Below are 12280 nucleotides of genomic sequence, written 5' to 3'. Positions count from 1 at the left end.
CACATTTATTATATTTCCGTCAGAAAAGTAAATACCATTGCTCGGACAAATACAGGGAACTACGCCAAAATGCTTGCTAAGAAGCCCAATACAATTTCTAGGGACATTCTACGGAGGAGTTCTTTTCAAAGACTGCTAACGGGGTATCAATTTGCTTGGGGGTGTACCAACCCCAAGGCAAATGTTGTTTTGTCTTATTTGTATTTTGGTACATCCCAAGCAAACCGGTCCCCCTATTAGCAACCTTGGTTTTTTTAGGGTCATAAAAATAATAGAGGCTATCCAATTGCCTCGCATAATGTATGTACTCCTAAAGATGTGGGTGGACTAGCCTTCAGATATTTAGAAAAGCTTAACTTAGCACTTCTAACTAAATTAGCTTGGAGAATATGCAATGATTCAAGCCATCACATGGTTCAAGTGTTGAGCAATAAATGCTTCAAAACTGGAGACATCATACGTCAAAAGATCGAGGTAAAAGACTGTTCTTATACTTGGAATGGTATTAATAAAGCTTTGACAATTGTGCAACAACATTACTTCATGGAATTCAACAACGGGGAGAACATAAAAATATGGCTGGAAAAATGGGTACCAGGTTTGAATCATCCGCCTCTTCCTAAGAATGATTCTTTCAGATTTTATGGAGAAGTAGTAGAACTATTGCTCCCATATACAAATCAATGGAATACTATTCTCCTGGATCATTTATTTGATGTTGATACATCTAGAAGAATTTAATATCTCTTCATTGACAAAACTAAAAAGGATGTCATGGTATGGATGCCTGCATAAGATGGGAAGTTCTCAGTCAAAAGTTCCTACAAACTGTTAACAACGTCTAGCAGGGACGTTCAAGTTAATGGTGTTGCAGTAAGCAATAATGTGTAGAAATCACTATGGAGATGCAATATAGCTCACAAGATAAAACTGTTTGCATGGAAGTGCATTAGAGAAATCAACTCTACTAAGAACAAACTAGCCAGATACAATGGAGACCTGGATACTCATTGCGACATCTGCGGTCACTATGAAGAAACTATAGAACGTACTTGATTGCAGGCATGCAAGGAAAGTATGGAAAGGGATTAATATTAATATTGACTCTGTCAGACAGAACTGTAACTCTGTGTCATAATGGATCATAAGTTGGTTCACAGAGAACACATCTATTGAAGAGAAGATGTTATATTCTCTCATGATTGGAGCATGGATAATTTGGAAAGACAGATGTGATGTTGTCTTTCAGGGAATAACTCTAAACCGTCTTACCTTTGTGCACAAGATTCATAATTATCTAACACCACATTTGCATGACACTGCATCTAGTTTAGATAATCAACATGTTATTAAACAATCTCATTGGAAAACATCTACAAATGGAATTATGAAAATAAATGTAGATGTGTCATTTGATCTTTTTTCTAACCAACTTGGAACTGGTCTTGTCATGCGAGATAATACATGTACCTGTTATGGAGTCAAAGGAAGTTACGCAGATGGAACACTAAGTCCACAGGCTGGAGAATGTATGGCAGTGCATGAAGCTTTATCATGGGAAAAGGATAAGCAGTTGGACCAAATATACATTGAAGATTCTTTATTAGTGCAATGGGAGAATAAGACTATAACAAAGAGATAAAATACTTAATCTCAAGTTTTCATCATTGGGTTTTTACTTTTGTTAGTAGAGATGAAGCAACCATGTGAACTGTTATAGCTAAGTCAGTAAGAGAGACAGCTTCAAGTGTTGAAGCATATGAATCTTGTAGTTCTGAGCTTTGTAGTCTTTTAGCTAAAGACATTCAAAACATTCTAAGCTAAATGCAATAAATTTCTCTTTATCAAAAAATAAAAATAAAAATGTCCAACTTCGAAAAAACAACATAATTTAACATATTAGACTCTTAGGCTACTTTTCTGATTCTAAACTGCCCTTCCCAGTTTGTCGCGAACTTTACCGCGCTAGCATTTCTTTGTACATGAGGAGCGATTTTCAGAACCAAGTCATCGACCTTAAAAATCTTCTCCTTAACGCTTTGATTATAATAATTGGCCATTTGCTTCTTGTATGCATCGGAAATCGTTCCGCGCGGAACCTTCTTTCTTTTATTGTGTTTAGGTGCGTGAAACAACTTACTTCGTTCGGCGTGGTATGGATATCCATTGCCACTCTTGCTGATGGAATCACTACTTTTGCAGGTAGTATAGCGTCTTTCCCTAGACTAGGGAATAAGGCTATGCTTCTGTTGAGCTACACTTCGAGATCCTGTACGCCCAGCCTAGGTAGGGTAGATGCTCGTGCCATCCTCTATGATGATCATACACTGTCCTACTTAGGATTCAGATGAGGGTTTTATTAGTGGCCTCCACCTGCCCGTTAAGGGGTTGATGTATGTAATCTCGTATTAATTGTTGCAACATATCTATCACATCTTTGTTCATGAATGACTTGGCATTGTGCCTAATTATCATTGGCGCGTCGAACCTACAAATGATATGTTCTTTGATGAATGCGGCTATAGTCCCCTACGTAGTCTTTTAGCGGCATAGCCTCGACCCATTTGGATGAATATTCTGTTGTGGTAATTATGTATTTGTGGCGCTTTAAAGAATTTGGATTTATTGGGCCTATAAGGTCTAGTCCCCAGCTGTGGAACGGCCAATGCGTTACAATGTTGTTCAACTGCGTGTGTGGCGCTTTGATCAATGATCTGTGCATTTGGTAGCTTAAGCATTTCTTAACATGCTCGGAAGTGTCGTCCATGGTCGGCCAGCAGAACCTCCTTCGTAAATTTGCATAAATAATTTTTCGCATTCCGTGGTGTTTAGCATTGTGAGATTGGCATGATTTCCATCGCCTCTTGATCAGATAGGTATCATAGGATCGCATTGCTATAACTCCTTCGGTAAAGCACATTCTCGTTTACAAAGAAATGGTTTGCTTTCTTTTGTATTTGAGCACTGATTTTCTTTATTTAGGTAGCTTGCTGTGCTGGAGGTAATTGATGTACGGTTGTGTCCAATCGACTCCTTCAGCTGAGCACACTTATGCAGGTTGTAGTGGAGCCTAACAGTCAGTGCAATTATCCTGGATTGTCACTGCTTGTGCTGACATACTTGGCAAGTATACTCCTAGCCGCTAGAGATTTCTGTAGAGGTACACGGCGCTGGTTTGTCCACAGGTTTCTTCATGCAATTTTCGTAATATCTCTTCTTCCCTCTTGTTCATACATCTAGCGAGTGATCCTCCCGCAGCTCGAAGGTATAATTATAAAGCTCTTTGTATTACTATGAATTTCTTTAGAACCTTGATAGGAATGACGCGACCTTCGTCAATATTTGTCAAATCTTTAATGTACACTCTTCACCAATCATCTGCCTCATTAAACGTTGAATCCTCCTTCCAAGTACTAGGTAGTTCCCTCCTTTTACTATCATCGTGCCTTCATCCTCGCCATTTAGCTGCATCTTACTTTCCAGGGTAGCCGAAGCGTCCGCATGGAGATTTCCACTTCTGCCCGTGTGATCTAAAATTGATTATGTTTAGTGGATCAAATTTTGTTCCTCCGCCCGCTAAGGTGCTAGATGCTCTTCCTTGACGTGAAAGTCCCCATTGACCTGATTCGTTACTAGTTTGGAGTCCCCTTTCACCTCCATGCTTCCGAGGTTGAGCTCATTTGCCATTCTCAACCCTAGAATCAGCGCCTCGTATTCAGCAACATTGTTGCTGCAGGGGAAGTCTAGCTTGAATGAGTATGATAGCAAGTCACCTTGTGGGGCTTCAAATACTATTCCTGCTCCGCCTCCGGTTCCATAGGACAACCCATCAAAGAACATGGTCTAAGGCTTTTCCGTTTTCGCGACCGCTACTTCTCCGGGTATATGTTCGTGTATCTCGTCGTCTCTTCTCCTGGGAACATTGTTGTTGGCTATTGCTTGGCCCCGTACTCCTTTGGTTCGTTAATACTTGAGTTCGAATCCAGATAGCTGCAACAGCTATCGAGCATTCCTTCCTGTTAGGACTGGCTTGGAAGCTAAATACGCTATCAAGTTGGCCGCGGCTACAACGATTGTATCGTGAGCCAGCAGGTACTGTCACAACTTTTGTGCAGCGTAGATGAGGGCTAGGCATGCTTGTTCTATGCGCAGATATATCAGATCTACTTCTCTCAAGACTAGGCTAACATAACAAATGGGGGATAATTTGTCGTTTCCCATGTCCTGCACCAATAAGGATCCTATTGCCAAGCTGGTGGATACCGTGTATAGGTATAGAGGAAATCCCTTTATCGGTATCCTAAGAACCTACGGACTGACCAAGCACTGTTTGACCTTCTGGAATGCTGAGAATTTTGCTTCTCCCCATGCGAATGTGACGTCTTTTCTTAGCAAAGGTAAGAACGCGGATAACAGTTGAGCAAGTCCAGGTATAAAGCGCCTTATGTAGGATATCCTCCCGATGAACACTTGTAGTTCTATGGTATTTGTTGGTGGCGTCATGGTTGTGATGGCTTCGACTTTGTCTGGGTCCACTTGAATCCCTTTGTCGGTTACCACGAAACCCAAAAACTTTCCAGACGCTACTCCTAAGGCGCATTTGAGAGAATTCATTTTGATATTGAACTTGCGGCATCATTCGAAAACTGTTCTCAGGTGTGCTATGTGATCCTCTGGAACTTTAAATTTCACTATTATGTCATCCACGTACACTTCTACTGTTTGGTGAAACAAATCATGAAAGATTGATGTCATAGCGCGTTGGTAAGTGACACCCATGTTTTTTAGACAAAACGGCATCACGATATAGTAAAAGTTTCCGTATGGGGTTTGAAAAGCGGTTTTCATCGCGTCTAGTGCTGCCATTCTTATCTGAGTATACTCGCTGAAGCAATCCATGAAGGAGAACCTTTTGTTACCCCCTGTTATGTCCACTGTCATGTCGATTTTGGGTAGTGGGAATTCATCTTTAGGGCATGTCCGATTGAGGTTCCAATAGTCTAGCAACATCTGATTTTTACGTTTTTCTTTGTTACAGGCACGATATTGGCTAACTAAGTCGGGTGTTTTATAGGTTTGATTAATTTAGCTTCCAATAAACGTTCCACATCCTCTTTAATTGTGAGATCTGTCGCCCTCGGGAACTCGCGAATCCTTACTGGCCTGAACTCGGGTGAAACACTAAGGTTGTGGACGACGAGAATACTGTCGATCTCGGGTATTTCATCGTAGTTGAATGCAAAACGTCTTTATATTCTTGGAGTAGCTCGATCAACGCTTCATTTTCTTCTTTGCTCAAATTCTGACTCATTTTGATGGGGCGCTTGTCTTCCTGAGTTCCGCATACTGATTTCCTTCATCCCGTCTATGGTGAGATATTTGGGAGACCGTTCTTCCGATGAAGGCCGCACCCCTCCCTCATGTTGGTCTCGGAAATCGTTATCGTCTAGTATCCCATAGGGTAATTCAGCCAGCCCTTGGTCGATGTTCTCTGAGAGGGTTATCGTCTCTTCGTCGATTGATGACATGACGCAGTTATGCTAGTCCACGGGGGGACCCTTGGATGATTGCTATAAGCGGTATACGTGTCCTCCATCTGGTTTCGGGAAACGTCCGAATCTAGGTTGCTCTTATTGCTTCCTCTTCTTTTCCGTTGGGAGTACCATCCTGGAATGCTGAATACAGACTTAGCCACTTTCATCTCTTCTTCTTCCTATTTTGGCAGCGAGATAGGTTTTACCTCCGATATCTCGTATGATTCCCTTGTGGCGTTGTATAAGATTGTGTCCGCCATACATGCCTCTTCCAGGTCGAAGGGTTTGCTCGTCGTGGGGATCCAATATTGCATGCCTCATATATTGGTTTTAACACACTGATGGTACGTTGAAGCTACAAATTTGTGATTAAGTATCCATCCTTTCTCTAAGAGTACGTGAAATTTGGTGTCGTCTTCCAAGACGTAGAACGACGTGAGCGCTCGGATAGGTTCGACCCTCATTACCAAGTTAACGATCCCAATAGTTGTCTGCGTGTGTCCTTCGAATCCTTTCACGACTATTGTCCACATCCGAATGGATGATCGTTGTACCCCTAGAATTTCAAGGGTGTGCGGAAATTAGGTTTAGAGATGCGCCACCGTCAACAAAGGCTATCTTCAACTGTTGCCGATCGATAGTTACCGCAAGATTAAGAGGTCTAAGGTGCTCTCCGGGGTAGCAGATATCCTCTTCTGTGAATACAATTGCTCCCTTTGGCATAGGGTCATAAGGTTTTCCTGCTGCGATGGCTGTTATCGTCTTCGACGCCTCCTTAACCTAGTTTTCACTGAATCCTAGTGAGTCTAAGAACTATTGGGCCAATATCATTTGTGAAAATTGGCTGGCTACGCCATCATTGTTTTCGAACGTTGTGATTTCTGCCTCCGGCTCATATGCTTCCTCAGTTTGTTTCCATCGTCTTAATATATCTCCGCTTGGGTCGTGCGAGAACATTATGACGTGGTGTTGGATCATTCCATTATTCCCTTGGTCATTCAACTCAATTTCTCATGTCGCATGATTTCTCTGAAACATCCATCGGAGGTTGTAACACTCGACTGTCGGGTGTTGTATCCTTCGATGATAATGACAGTACCTGTCAACGCTTTGATCAACCGTGTTGGGGTCCACCTTTTTTGGAGATAATTGGACTTCCTTATTTGTTAGCCATTGTTCTAACAACCCTATGATTTTATCCCAGCTACATGGTAGAGGCGGTGGTATGACGAATTCTCGCTTTGGTTCTCTAGCGCCTTCCCAGTTATAGGGATGGGTTGCCTGCGCATTCCACCCTTCTTGAATGTTGTTTGCACGAGTATTGCATGGGGTCACTGATAAGGTATTGAATGAATGGCGCCAAGCATAGTCCGCATTGGGCTCATCCACACAATCCTCGATCCTTGCTGCCGTTTCTTCTAACTCAACGAAAGTTTGGAATAAAAAGTTGACTAGGCTTCTCTTGAAAGCGGGCGTCACTCCTCATATACAAATGTCTACTAATGCTTCTTCTTTGATGTCCTCATGACAGTCCAAGGCATAATGACGAAACCCGGTGATGTACCTTCCTATTTCTTTTCCTATCCACTGATTGCACCTGCTCATGTCTATTGATGTGATTTTTCTCTTAGTTGAGTAGAATTTTCTGAGAAAGAGAGTGGATATGGACGACCATGAGTTTACGCTTCATGGATTCAGGTTGTCGTACCAGGTGAATTTTGTGTCCGTCAGCGACTTTGGAAATTCCCTTAAACACAGCTTCCCATCAGTTGCTCGATCGTTCATGGTCGACAGGAATCGACTAAGGTGTTCACGCGCATTCCCTTATCCGTTGTATACTTTGAACTTTGGTGAAGTATAATCCTTGGGGTATTGATATTCTGCGACTTCAAGGGAATACGTGACGTTCATGAAGTCGTAGCTGTCGTTTTCACTACTCGGTAGTTTGTTTCCAGATATTTTGTTATCGCCTATTGTGATATGACTATGGGCGCTTCCCTTCCATCTTATGTATCCTTTGTCGTTTCTTTAGTACTTTGCTCAGCTTTAGTCGCCCTCAATAACTTCCTTAATTCTCATTCTCTCCTAATGTGATCCTTTAGCTCTTTTTGCATGTCATGTAGAGACGGTCGTGAGGATAGTGTATCCCCGGCTGCTTGTTGTTTGTCCTTTTCTTGTAGCACCTATGTTCTTCTTCCTTGTGTAATCAGAATTATTACTAATCCTACTCTCTTGCCTTCGAGGTTAAGCGGCTGATCAAATGGTTGATTCTCTAGCGCGCCTGTGCTAGTGCTTTCTTGGTGTGTCATGATGGACCAGAGACGAGTCTTTGGGTGTGGTCGCCAAATGTTGAGGAATGAATATGAGATTGGTCCTACATGTCCTAGTCAAAACAATGATAGCATCTTTTCCTATAATAGTATGAGAGAAAGTTTACTTCCCATTGTATTATGTCCTTCCTTTTATAGGCTTTTTCCAAAACCCTTCTTCTCATGACATCATGCCACATGTCATAAGAACCTTCTTATTTACCATTATTTCCATTATCCCAATATGGCCTTCCATTACTCATTAATTCCTTTCATATCCTACGTATTCCATGGATATACCTTATAAAACTGGGCCTCAGTCCTTAAGTCCCAAAGTTATCTACGAGGCTCCCTCTTCTTTAGGGACTCCATGGCCTTACTAAGGGGTAATTATTTTCATGTATCAACAACTATCGACCATAAAATTTAGATAGAGTAATGACGACTATCATAATTGGCACAGTAGAAAGTACCTTGTGACAAAAAAAAAGACCGGTTGCTTGGTTCCTTGCTTGTTGGACCAATGAACTTGTATCAACTAGATTAAAAAGACATGTGAGAGTATAGTAAGAAAGATATACCAAAACGGTATAATATGGCTCTACATGTGCTCCATCATGTCAATTATAAAACTAAAACTTGGTTGCTTCTTTATATATTCAAATTTGTTGGGTAATATACTAACTGAAAAAGTTTGACATAAGCTCTTACTTTATCACAGGACACGAGTAATAGACATTAGATATGACAGTATTATAGTAGACCAAAACCTTATAACCAAAAAATCTAAACAAAGAAAGATATAAATCCTCAAATCAAGTACCAAAAACATAATAAAAAATTCAACGAAAATGTTAGTTGAGTTTTCCATCATATCCAATATTGTGTAAGACTGTCCATGTAATGAATTGATTAATATATTAATTGATTTAGAACCGAAAATGAATTAGATCAAAACATTAAAACCTAACTCATTCAAACGAAGGAAAAAACAGTTAATCAAATTAATAAATCATAAGATAAAAACTAACTGAAGTTGTTATTGAGATGATAACTACCTGATATTTATTGATTGAATATCTAGATCTTGGAAAATCTTCAAATCTAACATAAATCTAAGATATGGTTTCTGAAAACCCTTGGGGGTAACAAAATACACCACCAACTTCTTTGTTTGGACCTATGGGATAAAAACCTAATATGATTGGAAGTAAACCAACTTAATGATCCTTCGACAAAATGTATTTTTGGTTTATTATACAATTAAAATGATACGTGAACCTGATTGTGTACAAGAACTCTTGGACGATCTCAAAAATCAATAACCAAGATAACCTAGAACCGTAACATTACGTGAACCGAATTCCAATAAGAGCAAGTCTTGTAATCTATAATTCAAGATACCAATTCCAACAACAAGTCTTGTAGGTTCAATATCATGCGAAAAATGAAACTAAAGCAAGACACAGAGAAATTTTGTTAACGAGGAAAACTGCACCTGCAGAAAAATCATGGGACCTAGTCCAGTTTGAACGTCGAGCTGTATTAAGACGCTACAGACACTAGCCAACTATCAATACTACAGACTGGAATGTAGTTGAGGCCGAACCCACCATCACATAGACCCAGTTACATCCGCGCTCCTTATGTTTCTTGAAACCTCGTAAGATTCTACACACTTGATTCCCTTAGCTGACATCCTTTACAGCCCAGGAGTTGCTTCAACCTAAGTGAAGACTTTTTGGGTTTTGAATCCATAAATCACCGGTTTTTATTTCCCTTTAGGTATGAACCAAGGTTTTGGAAATCTTTTGTTTGTTTCGAAAAACTACCCGATAAAAGTAGAGATATCAAAATAAACTTGTAGATTAGAGTTTATACTTCACAACTTACAATCAGTATGCGTACAGACAAGGAGTACGTGAACCTGATTTTCGTAAGTGTTTTGGCGATTCCAAAGATCAATTTTCAAGTTAAGAAAACCCTAATAATTCTACAACAAGAACAACTAAAATAAATCTAGAGATATCTTGTTAAAACATCTTAAGAAGTTTATGAGATACCTTCATCGAAGTTTTCTTTCTAGTTCCGATTTCGATCAACCAGTGTCGGTATACGATCGTGAAATGAAATATATCAAAACCTACGGTTTATGATCAACAACTCTTGAATGGCCTTATATCATAAGAGAAGGACCTTAGAATAGACAAGAGTTATGAATAACCTAGATTACAAGTTGCGTAACTATCAAAGATAATTAAACCAACCCGGCTTTGCGATCCCCAAGGCAAAGACTTATTTATCTCACTCATGAGAACATAAGTCGTGAAAAACAACTCGTGAAGCTTACACAAATTTTCTAAGGGATAAAAAGTCTAGCATTCACGAACCCTTTATTTATAGTGAACAAGGTAGCTTGAATGCCAAGCAAGCTTGTGAGTTACTTTTTCAAGACTCTCCTAATTTTGGGAGTCTTTCCTAAGTTACAACTCTTGCATAAATAATTAAATAAATAATTACTATAGCATAAATTATATTTTTGTGAATGAATCACAATTTAACTTAGGAAGGAACTCTAAAACATCACAAACACTTTAATATGACAATCAAAAGTGTTTGGAAGAATATCCATCTTGCCTAGATAAGGAAACATTAAAAACTTGATTGGAAAAAGGCTTCTAGTCACGTATTTGAGCTCACGGACTACAAACAGTTCGTGGAATGTTTCCTACTAACAGACTGCAACAATAACATCAACACTTATAATTGTTGCTTTAATAAATCACTCATAACTTCTTCGTTAGAACTCGGAACTGAGTGATTCTTGGCTCTTTGAATTCGTAAGCTAATTCCTACAGCATGGGAATCTCTCAAGGGATAAAGGTTATTGTCACTGAAGTCATTTCTCAAATAATCTCGAGTCCATACATAATTGTATGTATAACATTATTGGAATTGTTCCATAGAGGAAGCAATTGTTTCGATAGGTTAAAATAGAGGAATTGAACAAGAATCCAAATGAAATCAGTAACCACGTACCTTTGTTTATGAATTCCTCGTTGATGTCTTTGTTTGATCGCCAATCTTGAATCTTCAAGAGTGTTCAGTGGTTTCTGATCCTCAACTACATACTTTTAACCCTAATTTGACAACAAATTTAAGATAACAACACTTGTGAGTTCGACCGAGCAATGCTCTAACAGTTTCAGTGAAGATGAAACTTATTCTAAGATGATGAACATCAAAACCGAATTGTATCAATGACGAAATTGAAATTTCTTCAAATCCTAAACTCTTTGTGAGTTGCAAAGCAAATAGAAGAAAGAGATAAAATGAAATCATAAAATATATGTTGATTGAAGTGTTATTTGAGATGATAATTACCTGATATCTGTTGATTAAAGACCTAGATCTTGAAAATCTTCAAATATAATATAAATTTATGATCTGGTTTCAACGAAGATCAAATCCTAAACCTAATTATAGAATACACTTATCTTAAGATGATGAACATCAAAACCGAATCACGTCAATGATGAAATTGAAAATTTCTTCAAATCCTAAAATATCTGAAAGTTGCAGAGCAGAGAAAAGAAAGAGGAAATGAAATAAAATAATGCGTAAAAGAATTCGTTATATAAATAAAAATACACGAGGGCAGTTTAGCCATTATAAAAATGTTGAAACTGAAAATTTTACTATATGATTCATTTTGTGGGGTTTCTTTGTTTAAGACCCATATAATAAGGGATTTACAATGAATGATTTTTTAGGGACCATGACTTTTTTGAGGGGACCATGGTTTTATTAGGCCACCTTCTCTATAGTTATATGGGGTGTCCTAAAGTGTTAAAATGACTAACCTATCCTTAACCTAATTTAATTTAAAACCAACCTATATATATATATAACCACCACCTCCTCCCACCACCACCGTCCACCACCGCCGATTGCCACCACCTCCGATTATCAACACCACCAACCACCGATTACCACCACCACCTCCTCTCACCACCACCGCCGATTACCACCACCTCCGATTATCACCACCACCAACCACCGATTACCACCACCACCACGATTACCACCACCACCACCTCTGATTATCACCACCACCAACCACCGATTACCACCCACCACCGCTTATTACCACCACCACCACGAACCACTGATTACCACCACCACCACCAACCACCGATTGCCACCACCACCTACGATTACCACCACCACCAACCACCACCACCTCTATATATATAGCTTAATTTAAAACATTAACAAAGATATTCTCACAAACTCATTACTTGTCATTCGTTTTTGATTGAATAAATGAGAAGTAATCATCAAAATGAGTTGAAAATGGAAGTTACAGAGAGGTTCAATGGGGGTTTTTTTTTCAGAGAAAAGTTTGGTTACGTCGCAAAAAACAAGTCTCAGCCG

The sequence above is a fragment of the Papaver somniferum genome, chromosome 6 (genome assembly GCF_003573695.1).
Source record: "Papaver somniferum cultivar HN1 chromosome 6, ASM357369v1, whole genome shotgun sequence".
NCBI lineage: Eukaryota > Viridiplantae > Streptophyta > Magnoliopsida > Ranunculales > Papaveraceae > Papaver > Papaver somniferum.
Note: the sequence above shows the minus strand (reverse complement) of the source record.